This window comes from Leptinotarsa decemlineata, unplaced genomic scaffold (genome assembly GCF_025532065.1).
Source record: "Leptinotarsa decemlineata unplaced genomic scaffold, Ldec_3_MD MMD2_P_RNA_scaffold_14, whole genome shotgun sequence".
NCBI lineage: Eukaryota > Metazoa > Arthropoda > Insecta > Coleoptera > Chrysomelidae > Leptinotarsa > Leptinotarsa decemlineata.
Genome location: NW_027412528.1, coordinates 5,915,394 through 5,935,441, shown reverse-complemented (window position 1 = coordinate 5,935,441; position 20,048 = coordinate 5,915,394).

Genomic DNA, 20,048 nt, shown 5'->3' with positions numbered 1-20,048 from the left:
TTTGTAATTTGGCCAAAAATTTTCATTTTCCTTACACTCATTTTAATTATACTGAACCGTTATTAAATTTTTCATAAAAAGTTCTTGAAATTCACAAATATCATTTGTAAGTTTTTCACTGCAAGTTTTTGTGAATTGATAAAATATTTTTTAACTGTAATTACTATGAAGTCATTGAAATTTTACAAATACTTTCAGTATTTTAACAACTTTCGTTTGCTGATTATATAGTGCTTTGTGATTTGACCAAAAATTTGTATTTTTCTCAAACGTATTGTAATTACACTAATCCATTAGTCAATTTTTCACAAAAAGTTCTCTAAATTCGCAAATTTTATTTGTAGAATTTTTTGCTTTGATTTTTTGTAAAATTATGAAATATTTTTTAAACTGAGATTATACTTTGAAGTAACTTGAATTTAACGAATATTTTTAGTCATTTTACAATTTTCGTGTGCAAATTTCATATTGCTTTATGATTCACCATTTAGCAATTTCAATGAAAAGTTTCCAAAATGTACATCGTTTGTCGTGTAATCTTCTTAAATTTTTTGTAAAATTATAAATAATTGTTAGAATGGAAAGTACTGTAAAGTAATGAACATTTTACTTATATTTTCATTACAATATTCGATTTGCAAAAAAGTATATATATCATTGCACGTATTGGTCGCAATGCCATAATCAAAGTTGTGATAGTATAATTTTTAGTACAGAAATGTCAGTTAGTTAAAGTTAGTTATATAAGTGGTTAATCACTAATTTATGCGTTATATATATCAGAAAAAACCATCGCGAATTTGATTGGCGACAATATTTGAATTTTGTTAACATTAAAAATGATTTGAGGAAATGGATACGATGATTGAATCGTTGGTACATTGCAATAGATTGGGGATAGTTGGAATCATAATCACAGCTATTTTTTTTGTATTGAAAATCATTCGATCATAATTTCTATTATTGTTGATAAAGCATTTTTTATTCCATCCATTGGATTGTAATAATTTTTTTCAAACTTTACTATCCCGTCAATTCTCTCCCCATTTCTGATCAATAACTTTGTAGTGATGGAAAATAAATGCATTATTATTAGTGTATTAGTTTTATGTGAACATACCTTTTAACGCGTGTTAGGAATCACGCGTTAGGGTACCTAACACACACCTTTTCCAAGTGAAAAAGGTACACTTCCTCAACAACGCTGAGGTGATCGTTTTCTAAATATTTACAATTTTCTATATCGATGCATATTACTTAGGTCCTAGGGCGCTTAGTGAAGTTGCTGAAACCATTACAAAAACTATGAGTATATGGTGGATCTCGTCAAAATAAACAACTTTTTCCTATAAAATATGTATTGAAAAATCATTTGTTTGGTTTTCGTCATAAGTTTTTTGCAATTTTAGTTACTTTCATCAAACTTTATAGGCAGTATACCCGGACAGACTTCTTCTAAACTGACCATTATTGAACTACCTAATCAATCCAAACTGAAAAAAATTAAATTTGATTATTCAATTAGAAAATGCTTCATTTCGGAGTTTGTGAAAATAACAATTCAGAAAAGTACTGTGTTATTTATTAGGCAAATAAACATATAGAAATTAAACGAAACAACTATCAGAACAATTCTTGAAAGTGACGACCCCCCAACAGCAATACAAGCTTCTGTTTGTATTTCCTCGTTTTTAATGGGACTAGCAAAAATTAGTAATTCGAGGTGTCCCCAAAGAAATTGACGGCATTGAGATTCGTAGACCTCGGTGGCCAATACTGGGTGCCTCATGTTCCTATCCATCGTTGTGGATATGCTACGTCTGAGACATTTCATGCTATCACACTAAAATGAGCAGAGGCTGCATCGTGCATAAACCAAGAGTGATTTCGGAGGCCAATGGGAACATCTTCCTTAAGCTGGGAAAGCTAACATTCCAAAAAATTTAGGCAAGCATCTCCATTAAAACGTAAGGGAAGTATATATTCCCAAGTATGCCTACCCATACATTGAAAAAAATCTATTTTAGAAATGAATCTGCATTATCGAAAGTGGGTAATCCCCATTTCTTGAAAAATTAGCCTCATCTGTGAGGAGGATTTTCGATTAAATTTGGGGATGTTGTTCGATTTTTCTATAGAGCCTTGAGGAAATTCGATACGTGGTTGGAAATCATATAACGTAAGGGCCTGTATACGCTCGATATGATAAGAATATAGTTGCTGTTTCTTTAAAATTCTGTAAAAGGTCATGTGACTCACATTTAAAGTTTGACTAATTTTTTTTGTACTTTTCTCTGAATGTTCACTAATTTCTTCAAGAACCACCTCCTCCAATTCCACAAGGAGTCACTCGTTGGAAATGCAAAAACCAATTCAGCATTCGTAAAGTCGGACATGGTACCAAAAAATCACTTTATAAACTTCGAAGTGTGAATTTGTCAATGAATAGTTGAAAATGTGACAACGAACTTCTATTTTGATAAACAAACGTTCATAGCCTCTTCGACTGAATTAACTTAATTTGCGAAATTCAATTTCAACAACCTGTATCAGGACTCGAATTTATATATACTTTCTCTTTTGAAATCATCTCAGGAATACGTCACTCGAATATATATATATATATATATATATATATATATATATATATATATATATATATATATATATATATATACTTGTGCGACCATGTTTAACATACAAAGATTTTACGAAAATTTCACGAATTAATCAAATATATAAACAATAATTGTTGACCGTTACGGACTCTTTGTACAAGTGTTTTATTATTTGACTTCTGTTACAGTATAATTTTATGTATAAACACACAATTTCAATATGTTTCTTCTGAAATATTTGTCATAAAATCATTTATTATCATCATCAGTGTTATTATACTCAGGTTAATTATTCACTAAACACATATACCTATCCTGAAAAAATCGTTGTAGGACCCATTAATATTTCAAGTCGATTGGGTGTCAATACTGTTTTGTTTTGGCGGTTAGACGTCCAGTGGTCCAGTTTCGCTAGAAATTGTCTAGACACTATTTTTTACATTTTATAGGAGTACAGGAGTAGGTATGTATTATAACATATTCAGTGTCAAGTGTAACAGTGCCGGGAGAGGAAGGATCCAGACACATATAAGTCGAAGTTGTTAGCATTGCTTGAAGAATTACATTTATTTGATTTCTGTGAATTAAAACTGTTTCTTTTGTTTTCCCGTGAATAGTGCGTGTGAACCTTTTGCTCAAGTAAGTTATCGATTATAATCAAAAGTTAGTAAACATTTAAATCAAAAAAATTAAAAACTGAACTGTTTAAACATTTGACAACTCTTCAAGATCTTTTAGAAATAAAGTCATTCCATGTAATTATTTAATATGTTTCAGATTGTTATGGTATCCATCAGTTTTCAATTTTAATGTAAGTGTACTAACTTAAGTTACAAATACTATACTTTATATTAACACATTGATGCATTTATAGAAATAAAATTTTCTAAAAAATTGTTTGATTTTCTCGGCAGGAGGAATTAACGGATTATGAGTTACTCTAGAAGGTACCTGTTTCAAATCCCGTATTGATGGTAAGAGATGCGTAACAATTCCATTTTTCTATAAAGTTAGTTCATTTTTACTATTCAGTAAGTTTTATCAAAATTAATGTATGTTTAAAGGTGTTTCACAATGTTTCATTGTGAATTTCATCAGTTTGGACTGATGTCCAAACTGATGTCAGTCTAATATGATATAAAATGATTTGAAATCCCTGAAAGAACAAATAAAAATGAAAATTAGATAGCTGAAAATAACAATTATATTGAGCAAAAAACCCTGAAATGGAATTACAATAAAATGAAATACAACCAACAATTGAAAATTGAACCATTAAAATGAAATAAAAATTCAAAGATTTCAAGTCAAGTTACTTCACGACGTTTCGAATGTCAGTATTCACAATCGATTTCGGCTGATGAGTCATCACCCAAAGATGATTGTTGATACTAATAATCGAAACTTCGTAAAGTAACTTGGCTTGAAATTTTTTAATTTTTATTTTTTCAACTTTAAATTTTTTTGCTTAATTTTTATTTTATTGTAATCTGATTTCAGGGTTTCTTTTGCTTGATATGATTGTTATTTTCATCTATACATTTTCATTTTTATTTGTTCTTTCAGGGATTTCAAATCATTTCATATCATATTAGACAATGGAAGTATGAAGTAATGAAATTCAAAATTATTGTACTTGATATTTTAGAAAATTTACCTTTTTCCAGAAATAATTTGTAAATGAAAAAGTTGAATACATTTGATTAAAAATAATAAATAACAATGGCAACAATAATAGTTTGAAATATTTTTTATATATATATATATATATATATATATATATATATATATATATATATATATATATACATATATATATATATATATATATATATACATATATATATATATATGTATATATATATACATATATATATATATATGTATATATATATACATATATATATATATATATATATATATATATATATATATATATACATATATATATATATATATATATATATATATATATATATATATATATATATATATATATATATATACATATACAAATCAAAAAAAAAAACAATTAGTGGACATAACACTCCAAAAAGGGGGGGCAAACCGCGGACACGTGTTTCTGGCTATTGGCCTCATCAGCGCGGTGCAGCCAAGTGTAAAGGTGGGCAACACTTGTTTGCCGAAAGCAGGAAACAACACATATGCACGGAGTCAACAACAGGAGCCATACATCATACACACTCGATAAAATCTTCTTTGTCTATATATACATATACATATATATATATATATATATATATATATATATATATATATATATATATATATATATATTTATTAAATATTTTTCTAGGAAAAGATTTACCTGACAGAGGAAATGTATACATGTGGTAATTGATAAAGAAATAAAAATACATGCTGCGTCATTTCTTGATGGAGTATTGGCTACATTCCTGCGCTATTACGTCTTTGGCTTCGCATATCCACCATAAATTGGGGGAACACTTGAAGAAATTCAACGGTGAGAGTCAAAAACTGTGCTATTCTCTAGATTTTTGATAATTCCAATACTCTCTTTTGTAAACTACAGTTTTTTTTCATTTTTCGATTAATTCAACTCTACATTTCAAATGCTCTCACTGTTGACAATTGATTTTAAAGATAATTCATTTTCGCTACCTGAATAATTGAAGTTTCCAATCTTAAGCGATTAATAATTTGTTTGTACATATTTCTTGCAAAAAGTTTTACATAAGACTTTATAGATACTGCATTGATAAAAAATTCCACTCGAATCATGTCACTTTTGTCTCAAGACAATTTATATTATTCAATTTTTTTTCTCTTCTGCTTGCGATTAATTTGTAAATGATTTTGAATTTCAGATTCTTTCGGGAAATGTGTCCTCCCAAACGCACAAAGCGAAGCGGAAAAAGAAAATCAACCAATATCCATCCTAAAGGCAGCAAGCTGATAAAAGAGATGGATCCATATATTGCTGATGAATCGCATTAAATTGTTATTTTAATATGATTATGAACTTTTTATGTTATACATATATACTACATAATTATCATTCACTAATACGATATGATTTATATTTTGTATAATACTTATTATAATCTTTTATTTTTTACTAAGTTTATTATTACTATTTGACTGAATTACTAACTTACTTTAATTTTTACTTTGTACCTAATGTATATTACGTTAAGTTTGAATTATAATACAATATAATCAAGTTTTATTTATATAATGTAGACTAATTATCCTTCATTGAATAAAATTCCGTTTGTTAATTTTAAAATGATTTAATTTAATAAACTATTTTGTTGATCAAGAAAATAATAAATTATTATTTGGTATCTTATATTGCTAAAAAACTTTGGTTAAAACTTTGGATTTATCCACTATTAATAAACATCTCCAATTAAATTGTTTAAGATCTTCAATTAGAGCACTACTATGAGTCCTACAGTACAATAATATGCTTCATTTGTAAATCAATGAAGAATTTAAAAAATCACAGTGTTCATATTTAGTGAATTCGCAGTGGAGCATTTAAAAATTACAAATTTTTCCACTGAATTTGTTTAACAAAATTACAAAGTTTGTATTGTGATATTACAGAACAAACGTTCAATATATATTCACTAAAAATGCAACCGATGTTTTATAATTTTTCGAAACTATGTTAAATTGAATGCGTTGTAAATTTTGGATGCAGTATTTTAAAATTACAAATAAATTTTCACCGAATTTGCTTAACAAATTCACAGATATTGTGTTGTAATGATAGAAAACAAACTACCATCAAATGTTCACAAAATAAGCAACAAATTTTTTGTAATTTCTGAAACTGTGTTGGACTGAATACGTAGTAAATTCGCAATGCAGTTTCTTGAAATTACAAATCAACTTTCTCCAAATTTTTTAAACAAATTTACAGAGATTGTGTTGTATTAATACAAAACAATTGTCCACCAAATGTTTACACAAAAAACAACAAATATATTGTAATTTTCTAAAACAAAATTGAACTGATTTCGTTAGTAAATTCACAATGCAGCATCTTGAATTTGAAAATCATTTTCTACCAAATTTCCTTCACAAAAATACATAGTTTGTATTGTAATAAAACAATACACACGTCAGGTGTAAGTTTACTAAAAATTCAATTTTCTTTTGTAATTTTTCTAAATTGAGTTGAAATAAATCGTGTAGTAAGTTTACAAAATGTGATTCTATTATTAAAAAAAATGTGATGCGTTAAAACTTCCAAAACATTTTTTGTAAATATAGTATAGAAATTTTTAACAGTGTATCGGTACCCTTTTATCCACAAAGAAGAGGTGCAGAAGCAAATTTCAAGAATGCTGAAAGATGAAATGATATGACCCAGTCAGCGCCCATGGAGTAGTCCCGAAGAAGAACAAAAGTGGCCAATTGTGGTGGACCTTAGGAAAGTGAATGAAAAAACCATCGAAGACTGGTGTCGCTTACCAAATATTAATAACATTCTAGATGAACTTGGACTTTGTCAATGTTTTTCCACACTAGACCCCAACTCAGTTTCAAAAACTGCTTTCAACGTTGAGCAAGGTCATTACGAGTACTCGAGTACCTGCGCATGCCTTGTGGCTTGAGGAACGCTCCATCTACGTTTCAACGTGTGATGGATGACGTCCCAAGGGTCCATTTTATAGGTTTGAACTATAGTTTAAACTCCAGTTTAAAGTAATTTCAAACCTCCTGCAGCATTTTGCCTTTTCATAGGTTCCAATTATAGTTGTTATAGTCATTGTTGAAAAGTTGACATTTTCTAGGGAATTCATTGACAGTTGTCATTTTGAAGATGGCGAAACTTGACATAAAGACCCCCAAAAATTTCGGCGAAGATGAAATTAATCTGTTAATAGAGTTATTCAAAAAATATAAAAACATTTTAGAATATAAAAAGAGTAATGCGGTTATGTGGAAAGATAAAGAAAAGGCGTGGCAACAGTTAGCAGAGGAAGAAAACAGTAGGCGGTTCTGCTACAACAATTTCAATTTCCATTATGAACACAGACGTCAAAAACATAATCGTTTTTAAACAAATTGTTGTAACGGGTCTATCTTCAAGGTTATTTAGCGATTTCATACCACTTATTGAACCTGATGTGTAGTAAGAACATAATTATACTATATCAGACGAAAATGTAGTTTCTGAATGCATAAATGAAGGTAATTGTTGAATCTGCTTTTTTGGGTGTAATTTAATAAAAAATATGCAGAAAATCTAATCAACAGTTCATCAGTGAAATACATACTTTTTTCAGTAGAAGTAGCCTACCACTAACTAACTGGAATTCGTAGAGCTCCAACTTATTACGGAACTCCATGTCAACAGTTTCAAATGTTGAGGAATATATCAAGATGAATTCACCTATGAAAGAAACGAGTAAGATACCTGTTCTTAACAAGCCATTATCTGAATTGATATCAGACTGTAGGCAGAAAATAAATGTATTAACAATGTGAGCTGTATGCCGGAGAAGATGTTTGAGAAAGTCCGAAACTCCTCATGTATGCCACAATAATAGACTTTCTGTTTGGAATCGAGCGACTGTTCCCGAACAGGTAGGAAGTTGCTTTGCTTATCAAGATGTTTGTTATAAAGCAACTGAATGACAAATCAATGTACATTTTAAACATTTATTGAATGAGAAATAAAAACTAATATTACAATAGCAAAACAAATGAAACAAAGAACATCAGATGCATAGTAATTGCCTAAACATATAACGTCGGGGTAATTATCTGCTAAAATAAAAAAATGTACGCTAACACTACCTTCTACAAATTTTACTACAAATAACGCCATTTTACTTAATTTTGACAACTCAGGGCAGAAACGATACCAATATATAATAATTGCTCTTCACACCCCTGTATGCATGAGAGGAATGATTTGACAGGTTTACCAATCATTAACAAGCGTTCAATACACTTGTCTAAAATTTAAGAGCATCGAAGTAAACATCGGAGAACATAATATCAATAAATCGTTGACACCTAAACATAACAGTATCAATAAACCAATACACAATTTTAACGTAATAAAAATCATGACAATGGCATTCACATAAAATATTGGATTTCACTATCATATCTGAGTCTCTGATCACCTGTTCTTTATTATCAAATATAACAATACCATAATAGAAATAACACATAGCACAATTATTACAAATGTAATTGATCAATCGTCGTTACGCAACTATAATACAAAACATATGACACAATTGCCATGGTCAGCAATAATTTCTACACAAAAATTACACACAAATCATATCACGTACATCGTAGGAACATAGATGAAAACAAGATATCACTGTGTAGATCATTTGCAATAAACATAATAAAGATATAACACAACTATGTATTCAGTAACTCTTCAAATCGTTATCAATAAACCACAGTGAAAAACAAAAGTGCGAATTAGAAATTTTGAGAAGAAAACTTGAGAAAGAATAATATGAATGAAATAGATATTTCTATATGATGCGAAGTCCTTTTGTAGACTGAAGTGTATCTATTTTTTTCTGATTTTACTATTGGTCAAATTTATTTCTTATGTCTATTAATATGTATTATAAGTATAAGGTAGTTTTATTTGATGTTATAAATTTATTGATGATTTTCAGTTTCCATTATATTTATTGTTTTTCGGACATTTTCTATCAAAAAGCATTCCAGAAATGTTGGATAACGAAATCATTTCCAAAGAGAGTTTTGTTGAAAATATTGATTCATTTTAGGAGTTCCTATATTGTTTAATGGTTTGCTATTTTCATTTAAGTATTGAAAATTATTCAAGAAACAGTGCAAGGCACTGGCTGTGGTATAGGTGAACATATTTGAAACAAGTTTGGCAATTTCTTTATTGAAGAAATTTTAAATAAACCATAGTATACTAAACAATTGAAAATCATCCATTTGCGAGATCACGCCAAATTAATATCAACCATAAGCTCTTATACCTTGCATCATTACTCATTCCAGACAAATAGACTTATTAATATATTGCAGAGCTGTACAATAAAATGATGAAAAATGATTTATAATCAAATTTTGACGTATTTGATTAGGAATTGAACCAGCATTTTCTCTTTCCCTAATACTTCCATCATTTTCATCAGGGTTCTGATCTTCTGATGTCTTCTGGTATATTGTCGTTATTATCTAATGCAATATTAAGCAAGACTGCTGTAGCAACTATTACATTTTTTATGGTTTCAGTTTTAATTCAAGGCGTATAACTGAAAATATTTTTTTCCATAGCCCATACTGTCCTTCTACAACATTTCGTGTTCGAATTTGTGATTCATTGTAAAGCTATTAAGCTCTGGTAAATGGATTTGCTAGTTTAATCATTAGATAATTGACAAGCGTGTAGCCAGAGTGACCTAATATGAGTTTTTCTGCAAAACTCCATTCTTCGAATTCGGTTGTCAACATGGAATTTGCAAATACTGGCCATCGCGCAATAATATTGGTTATTTTTAAATTGGCATCAGAAACAGTTTGAACAAAAGTTCGAAATATGTTATTCTCTTGGATAATTTACCAAACAAACATAGCGGAAGTATCATCCGGTATTTATTTCTTATTGTCTACCAGTTATTTATAACTTTGATGTTTTTTGGTGTCCAGTTATTCATAACTTTGATGTTTTTTGGTGTCCAATTGGTATAAGAATAATAACCATAATTTATGTATCAAAGAAATGTCAAGAATATCGTCAATCATCAACAGAATTAAGAATTTTAACAAGCACACTAGCATCAAATTCAAAGCAAAACACTGCTTATGAATTTTTTATCATAGAACATTATTTGAAACATATATGTAAATCGAATTATATATACCTGGACAATGAATCCTTATATGAGTACAGTCTACAGCACCTATCACATTTGGAAAGCTTGCACTTCCAAAAAAGTTATGTGTTATTCTCAATACTTCTTCATCATAATGTGGCATCTTGATATATACATCAGATATACTCTTTTTATGATAAGGAATGCTACCAAAATCAAATGCTACTATTATGTAACTTCCGCAATATTTAACCTTTTATCAAAACAACGATAAAAATAAAATAAAAACAACAATAAAAATGGTTGTTTTTATTTTGAAATAAAATAAAATAAATTCTTAGAGTTATTAACAACTGGGTGACAGGACTCAAACTATTATTCCTAAAAAATAACCATTAACATAATTTAAAGTTGTTATTATGTGAACTCAATTGATTCGTTGGTCGTTCAAATAAGGTTTGTTCTGGTTCTACGAAATTGAGGTTCTCGGACGTCAGGATCATGCGCAGTTGATATAGAGATTTCTGGTTTATTGAGGATGATTTCGGACTGATGAATCCTCTGATCTGGTTTCGACTGCGAAATGATCTCAAACTGTCTTGAACCGTCCCGAATCGTACTTGCTCTCGAAGCTGAACTGTTGAGAACTGTTCCCGTTGTTCATGCGCATTCATGTGGAAATTTGTTTGGGCTATTTACTAGGATGTTTTTTTCATTTATTTGATTTAAATAATTGATAATTCAGGTTAGATAACTTTTGAACTGACTATAAGGATACGCTACATAACAAAATAGACATGATCAATAGTATTTTCTCGTCTTCATCTCTTCATATATACGATAGGTGGCACAGTGGTCTCCTCAAAATGCAATCTGGTTTAAATAAGTGTCCGAGACTATTTCGGACTGTTTGAGATTTTTGCTTGTACGCATCATGTTTCCAAACAGTTTCAGATGTTAGAACCAGAACAAACCTGTACATGCCCAATTCGGTTCAGTAGCATTTCCACAAATTGTTTAGAAATTCTGAAACGTGTAATGAATTCCACACCATCCCAGAGAGCAATATGATCTGGTTTCTCCCTTAATATTCGGGGCCTTCTTGGAACCTCTACCATATTTACAACAGCTTCTACATCATTTGGCAGAAGTTCCTCGAATATGCCAAAAAAGTTATCAATCATAACTCACCAAAAATACACTGAGGAAACGCAGAGTGTATTTTGTCATGGTGAAGCCACTTCTGGTTTTACAAAGTATTGATATAATCTATCCCTTAATTGAAGTGCTGCGGTTGTTGGTCGACCACATAATTGTGATGAATTGTTTATAAGGTTTTGTGGTAATTACAAGAAACTATCTGGTGATACTAAAACTCCGTCGTGTTTTTTAATGAAGTTGTGCAAAACACATACAGCTTTCAGCTTTGTCAAAATTGTCCGCTTCTGGTGAATGAAAGAGTTTAAATTTTGAACGGATAATGCCGAAATCACACTTTTTCTCGCTCTTGAAAGACGATAATTGAAAATTATTCTCTCATTTTTTAAAGTTCGTTGTGGATATGGCTTCATTATTTCTTGTCTTAATGCAAATGCTTCGTCTGCAAGGAAAAATATTGGAAAAGGACCACCATTATCGCAAAGGAGTGATCTGGCCGGTGGAATATTCAACTTATTTTCATTTTGTAGGCTACCAATTCGTGAATTTGTAAACACTGCACCGTCGCTGTTTCTTCCATAATCGCCTACATATATAGTAAAAACAGCAATTTCCATTGAAACAATTGAATTATACGATTTATAATTGTAGTAAGAAGAGCCACATTTCGGTGGAGCTTGGATCCGTATATGTTTGCCGTCTATACTATCTATACAGTTGGGCATATTCCATAGTTCTTCAAATCAACTAGCGATTTCCAACCACATACTTTCTGGCGGTAAAAGCATACATTATTTTTTGAGATATTTCCAAATATCTTTACATGTTACGTTTACTACACATCCTATGGTAGTTTCTCCTCTCATACAGTAAAAGGATAGTGCTCGAAATGAACAACCTGTAGCAATCTGTAACAGTAATAATATTATTATTAATTTTCAATGTAAAAGCATTATCACTGTTCATTACTCAATTCTACTAAATTGTTGTAATTGTTAGAGTATTTATTTGGTTTTAATTAGATGTGCCCGAAGAACACGTGTAGGAGGGGGAAAAAGTCTGAAACCCACGATTATATTTGAATTACAAATTTCATTAAAATTCAAATTCGTGACGAATAGGGCTCTTCGGACACACCTAACTGAAAATGAACCCAAATGGGATGGATCTAAGAAATTAATTATTTTTTTGTTTCAGTGGACGAATGTAAGAAGAGATGGAGAATGTTACGAATTAGCCTCTTAAGTATTTGAGAGGAAGCAAAAAACCAAGTGGCAGTTCTGGAAGAAAGAAGAAACCCTTCTATTTAGAAGACGCAATGAAGTATTCGATACCATATACGAAAAGTCGATATCAAACTGGAACTGCGGATTCTGATGAAGATAAGATAAGGTTTGTGACAGTGAATTTCAACTGGTGAAACTGTATTGATGAAGAGGATAATATAAATATTTCAAATATTTCATAGAAGAATATTGAGGAAAGTCAAAGTCAAAAAGTTATTAAAATATCGACTTCAAACTTAGTGAAAAGTTATCCCTATTTCCTCCGTGTCCTACGACTTGTCAGAAGACATTCCGCAGGGATACTTTTCGAAAAAAAACGCAAAATACAAAAAAAAAGCAAAATAGAAAAAAAATCTAAAAATTAGGAAAACTCCGTTGTACAATGTCTAACTGCCTTCAGTAATAAATATAATGCAAACATAAAAGGAAAGAAACTGTCTGACCAAGAAGACGCCGACTTACTTTTTATGAAAAGCTTGATTTAAAAAAAACAAAATGATGCTCAAAAGAGACGCTTCAAACTACGAGTTTTTGTTCTTTTTGATGTAATAATTTACAACATGTCCTAGTTCCTTTTTCATGCCCTTTTCTTCTTCAGTATTCGATGCAGTATCAGTGTCTTCCTATGAAAGCCGTTTCTTTTATCATATGGTAACATTGCTATATTCTAAACCATAACAGATAAGACGACAATTGAAAGGGAAAAAAGGTAACTATCATCGGGAACAATACTATGATCGAATAAAATTTATGGGGATTCTCGCTATTTTCGAGATATAAGGGGAAAACCGAAAATGCTGTTTTTCGAATGGAATTTTTATATCTGGAAATATCAAAACATGGAAAAAAATGTTATTGTATTCGAAGTGTACCATGACGATGTAAAAATAAATATTCGATAAAACATTTTTTTAAATACCAACTTTTCTTTTTCATAACAGATATTGATAAAGTGATAAATTCACAATCTAAGGGTGTATCACATTCGATATTTTCATAGCGTTTCATTTGAAATAACCACCATCATCAGTGAAAACAATCAAACAGAAAAACAGTTTATTTTATCATGAACTTTTGGAAAAAACGAAACCAATACGGAAAATCACAGATAAATAGCAATCTACATTAAATGCTCGAGTTGACGACCTCTTTGTTGAGTGTAGATATCATTTTATTACTATTTCAACGACATTATTAATCTATAAAAAAAATATCACCCCAATGCCGCAGGTTTTTTTTGTCCCACTCCCCCATTTTCCGTCTAACAATTCACAGTATTCAAACACGAAAACAAAAAAACGCATGTAACCTATTTTGAAATGGCATTGCTGAATACTCTGAATACCCCCATTGCCCGAACTTCAGTATACACATTGAAGTATCACACGTTGAAACAATGAAGCCCAGTTAGAGTGCCATGTTTTATAAATGACGTATTTTTAGGACATCCTGTACACATTGAAAAATCGCACATTGAAACGATAGAGCTCCGTTAAACTACCATGTTTTTTCTTGAATGACGTATTTTGGGACGCCCTGCACACGTTGAAGTCACACGTTTGAACGATAGAGCCCAGTTGAACTGCTATGTTTTTTTTCAAACGATGTATTTTGAGACACCCTGTACACGTTGAAAAATCACACGTTGAAACCATAGAGCTCTGTTGAACTCTATACACAGCATGTATACCTCGATGGCAGCCATGTTTTTTTTTACGTTTGCAGCCATGTTTTTTTTTTAAACGTTGCACTGAATATCTCACCGTTTTTTATTTAATCCGTGTTTGAACATATGCCGCTAAAAATTGACTTTATAATTGAATTCCTTCGGACAGTATTCACATTGAAACTGTTTGTTCGAAATACGTCGTCCAGAATGCGTTTTCCATTCCACATTTGAAAAGTCTCATTACCCTATGAATTGAATTGTTATGCTGTTGGAGATTACAAGATTTTCTGGAATACCTTTCGCAGGGTACGCACTTTTATTCGGTGATTTCAGATTAATTATGGTGTTATGAATATTTCGTTTGAAGTAGTATTTGTATTACCTTATGAACTTTCTCGACATCTATTTTGAAACGATTTATTGACTATTATTGACGAACAGATACATTGAAACAGGTGAAAAAACAGACTTAAGTAACAATCTTACCTGAGGACTTGAGATCCGTCGATGTCAAGAATCCCATCATACTAATTCCTTATGAAAAGATGCATTATACAGGTTATGTATCTAAGTGTCATCTAAAGTCGCTTGGCTTGACATTTCATATGAACATCAATTATTCAATTCAATAATCAGAGAACCATAACGCATCTCACGTAAGATGATGCGAAGGAAATACATATTGATTCAGTTAAAGAAATTTCATTCCACTATTAATGACAAACAAATACATTGATAAATGTTAAACAAATGGGCTTATGTAACAATTTTATTCGAGGACTTCATTTTCGAATTGGTACCGAAGTGCTTCTTCATAATCTCTCAATAATATCATCTAAAGTCGCTTGTAACAATCGTATTTAACAATTTCATTTGAGGATTTTCTATCCAAAGTATTTTTGCAGGGCAGGCATTTTTATTCGGTTATTTCAGAGTAATTATTGTGTTATGAATATTTCGTGTAAGGGAGTATTCGTATTACCTTTTAAACTTTCTCGACATATATTTTTAAACGATCTATCAAAAGAGAACTGCAAAATATATTTGAATCAACACTTTGGATCCGTCGATTTCAAGAACGCCCATCATATTGATTCCTAGTGAAAAGATGCATAACCTGTATATTCAATAGCGTCAGCTAATGTATCTTGGCTTGACATTTCATATATACATTTGTTTTATGAATCAAATATTCAGTGAACTATAACGCATCTCACGTGAGATGACATAAAAAATACATATTGATTCAGTTTGAAAAATTTCATTCCACTATTATTGACCAACAGATATATTGAAAAATGTGAAAAAAATTGACTCATGTAACAATTTTGTTCGAGGACTTTCTTTTCGAATGGGTACCGAAGTGCTTCTTCATATAATCTCTCAATAATATCATCTAAAGTCGCTTGGCTTAATATCTCATATATACAAAATAATTTTATGATTCACATATTCAGTGAACCATAACAAATCTCACGTAAGATGATGTGAAGAATATACATATTGATTCAATTTGAGAAATGTAAATCAACTATTATTGACGATCAAATACATTGAAACAGGTGAAAAAAACAGATTTAAGTAACAATCGTACCTGAGGAATTGAGATCCGTCGATGTCAGGAATGTCGATCATACGGATTCCTTATGAAAAGATGCTCAACCTGTATTCAATAGCGTCATCTAAAGCTTGACATGTCATATAAACATTGATTTTATGATTCAAGTATTCAGCGAACCATAACGAATCTCACGTAAGATGATGTAGAGAAAATTAATATTGATTCAGTTTGGGAAATTCAATTCCACTATTATTGACGAACAGATACATTGAAACAGGTGGAAAAAACACACTTCAGTAACAATCTCAGGACTTGGGATCCATCCCATGCCATGCCCATCATATTGATTCCTTTTGAAAAGATGCATAACATAAACATTCAATAGCGTCATCTAAATTCACTAGGTTTGACATTTCATATATACATTATTTGATTTGAATATTCACACTTGAGATCCGTTGTAGTCAAGAATGCCAATCAAATTGATTCCTTTTGGAAAGATGCATAACCTGTATATTCAATAGCGTCATTTCAAGTTGCTTGGCTTGACATTTCATTTTCAACATTAATTATTTAATTTAATAATCAGCTAACCATAACGCATCCCACGTAAGATGATGTGAAAAAAAATGTTTCAGTTAAAAACATTTCATTTCACTATTATTGACGGACAGATATATTCAAACGGGTGAAAAAACACACTTAAGTAACAATCGTACCTGAGGACTTGGGATCCGTCGATGTCAGTTTTTATAGAAACGTATAATTAAATTTGTACAAGATTTCTGGATGAATACATCTGATAGACAAATCAAGGTTAACTGTCTTTCATATATCATGCGACACAACACACTGACTGTGTTTCGTTTTCGAACTGGTGTCTGTGACCCTTGAAGTGCCAGGTTGCATGGCAGGTATAAAATGCCATAGGCGTATGAACAGCGTGTTTTTAGGCGTTAACATGCCCCCTTCCTTGAAGGACCCCCTTCAATACGAACCTTCACATACTATTTATAGGAAGAGGAAATATTTTTAAAAATACCCTCTTGATTTCCCCATTAACAGTCTTTATGGAAGCAGCTCGATTTACATTGTCCTTTCCCGGAAACACTTCGATAAGGCGCCATCTTAACGGAGGTAGGCTGTCCTCTCGCACCAAAACAATGTCACATGTTCATAGCTGATGATTTTGCTATTTGACGCGGTGCTGAATTTCTGCAACGTACTCCATTCTCCAACGATCCCAAAAGTCATGCCTGAGCTGTTGAAACTTCTGGTAATAGGACAGTCGATTTTCCGGAAAATATCTCAGATCCAAATCCGGAACGTCAGTCAAGGATTTTCCAATCAGAAAATGGGCAGGTGTTATAGGATTCAAATCATTGGGATCGGACGATAAAGGTTGAAGAGGACGTAAATTGAGTATGGACAATTTGAACCAACAAGAAATAAAACTGCTCGAATGTTAAATGTGCATTAAATGCAAACTGCTTTAAATGATATTTCGTGGACTTCACTCCAGCCTCCCAGAAGCCTCCGAAGTGAGGAGAGTTAGCTGGGATGAAGTGCCATTGAATACTTATTTTTCAAAAACGCGAATAATGAGATCACTGGACGCAGCCGAATATTTTCTTTTTCAATATTGGCAACACTGATACCGATTTTACAATATGTCAGATTTTGTTTAACAATGGCCTACGATGTGTCATAAAACTTTGTGATTTTGTGAAAAAATATTGGAATTTCAGGTAGTTTCATCATTACTATAATTTCAATTTTACCGTCGTAGTTATTGGTAATTACGGTTTCCTTTGAAAACTGTTTTCAAGTTCTAAAAAACTAATAGAGTCGCCATGTTTTGGGGGTATCTTTGATCAGGTGTACGGGATTACTTTATTCACTGACGTTCAAAAAAAGGCTATTCTTAAATCGGCAGCAAAGTGTGCCGAATGGGAGTTTTCTCTAGTTCTGTTTGATTTGCATATGTTCGCTAAGGCTTGTTTAGACCGAACGGGACGAATAGTTACAAAATTTTCCAATAATGTGCCGGGTATTGACTGGGCCTACTCGATTTTACGACGTCATCAGGAGTCTTACAGTCAGCGTGTTGCAGCTAATATAAAAAGGGCTCGAGCTGGATTTTCCAAACAGAATATAGATAAATATTTTAAACATTTGAAAAGTGTTGTTAAAAATGTGCGTAGTAGTAATACTTTCAACTATGATGAGTCAAATTTAAGCAACGACCCGGGCAAGAAACGCTGTATATATATATATATATATATATATATATATATATATATATACAGGGTGTCCCTGGACTTCCTCTTTTCCTCTCGGGAATGTATAGATGGGGGTCAAAATATCACCAGTACTCCATATAACTTTTTTTCCTAAAAGTCTTCGTAACCAAGTTACGGGCCCTCGAAGTTACAAAATGAAAAATGTTTTTCTTTGATAACTTTTCAAGTGAATATTCAAAATCATCAAAATTTTGGTAATTGACTAAACAAATGAATTCCGTCGATGAGCTTTCATGCAGGAGTCAGTTGTTTTGCTACAAAGTCAGGAACGGACTACCCCCGATGGTCCACACCCCAAAACTTTGAAATGACAGATATTTTTCAATATTTTTCAACAAAATAAGGTTACTTGGACAATTTTATGAATAAAAGTACTCGTGTGGAAAGTCGATCGGAGCAACCAGTCTTGATAGAAATGTAGTTCTACTCGACGACATCAAACCCGCTCGTCCACCATTATTTGAAATGAATAATTATCAAAGCAGAAATAATAATGATAACGTTAATTCATATATGAGATTTTTTTCAACATCCGGTTTTTACGGAAATCTTATCAACGTTTAATTTTTAAATGGAACACCCTGTATATTATAACATTTTTGAAATCTACACAATTTTCTGAATCCAATGATACCCCATACTTGATATTTTAAGTGTTGAGACGCTCGGTTTATTTTTCGATCTAGAGAGCAATGGAAATCATTAAGTATTTTCGCAAATCAATAAAGGTAAGTCAATAAGGTGGCTATGAATTACAAACAACTTTTGACATTTCTATAAACTGACATTGTTTGTTAATTACTGAGCACATTGTTGTCAATCGGATTTCTAACAGAAATAAGTTGAAAATGCCACAAGTGTATAACAGAAACGAGAAAGTAGATATGGGGAATGTCGGCCAAATGCAGTTGTGGCTCATCGGTTATACTCGGAGCGATATCCCGCACGACAATGTCCGGCTAGAAATTATTTCAAGCGTCTTGAAGAGGAGTTTAGACGTGAGCCTGATCATAATGGAGGTAATGAAAATTTTATTATATCTGAAGAAATGGAAATAAATGTCCTCATGAGGTTGGAAATCGATGAAACAATATCTCTTAGGCAGCTGGCTTTTGAGTTGGATATCAGTCGTGAAAGTGTAAGAAGAATTGTAAAAATACACAAGTATCGATCTTTCAAATATCAACTTCACCAACATCTGTATGACATCTGTATGAAGGGTGGAATATTGCAGATGGGTTCTACACAATAATGTGCAGCCCAATAATGAGTTTTTAAAAACAATTGTATTCTCAGATGAGTCAAGATTCACTAATCTATGTTTCTTTAATAGACAGAATACCCGATATTGGGCACAAGAAAATCAGAATTTGTTTCGGCAGGAAAATTTTCAAGTACGTTTTGGATTCAATGTCTGGCTGGGAATAGTAGAGGTTAGGGTAATTGGCTCCATAATATTTGATGGTCCTTTGAGTGGTGATAGATACCTAGGTTTTCTCAGAAATGAAATTGAAGGATATTTAGAAGATTTATCGCTTAATCTGGTAAATCGACTGTTGTTTCAGCAGGATGGAGCACCTTCCCATAATAGTAGGATAGTGACGAAGTACCTTCGTGATAGATT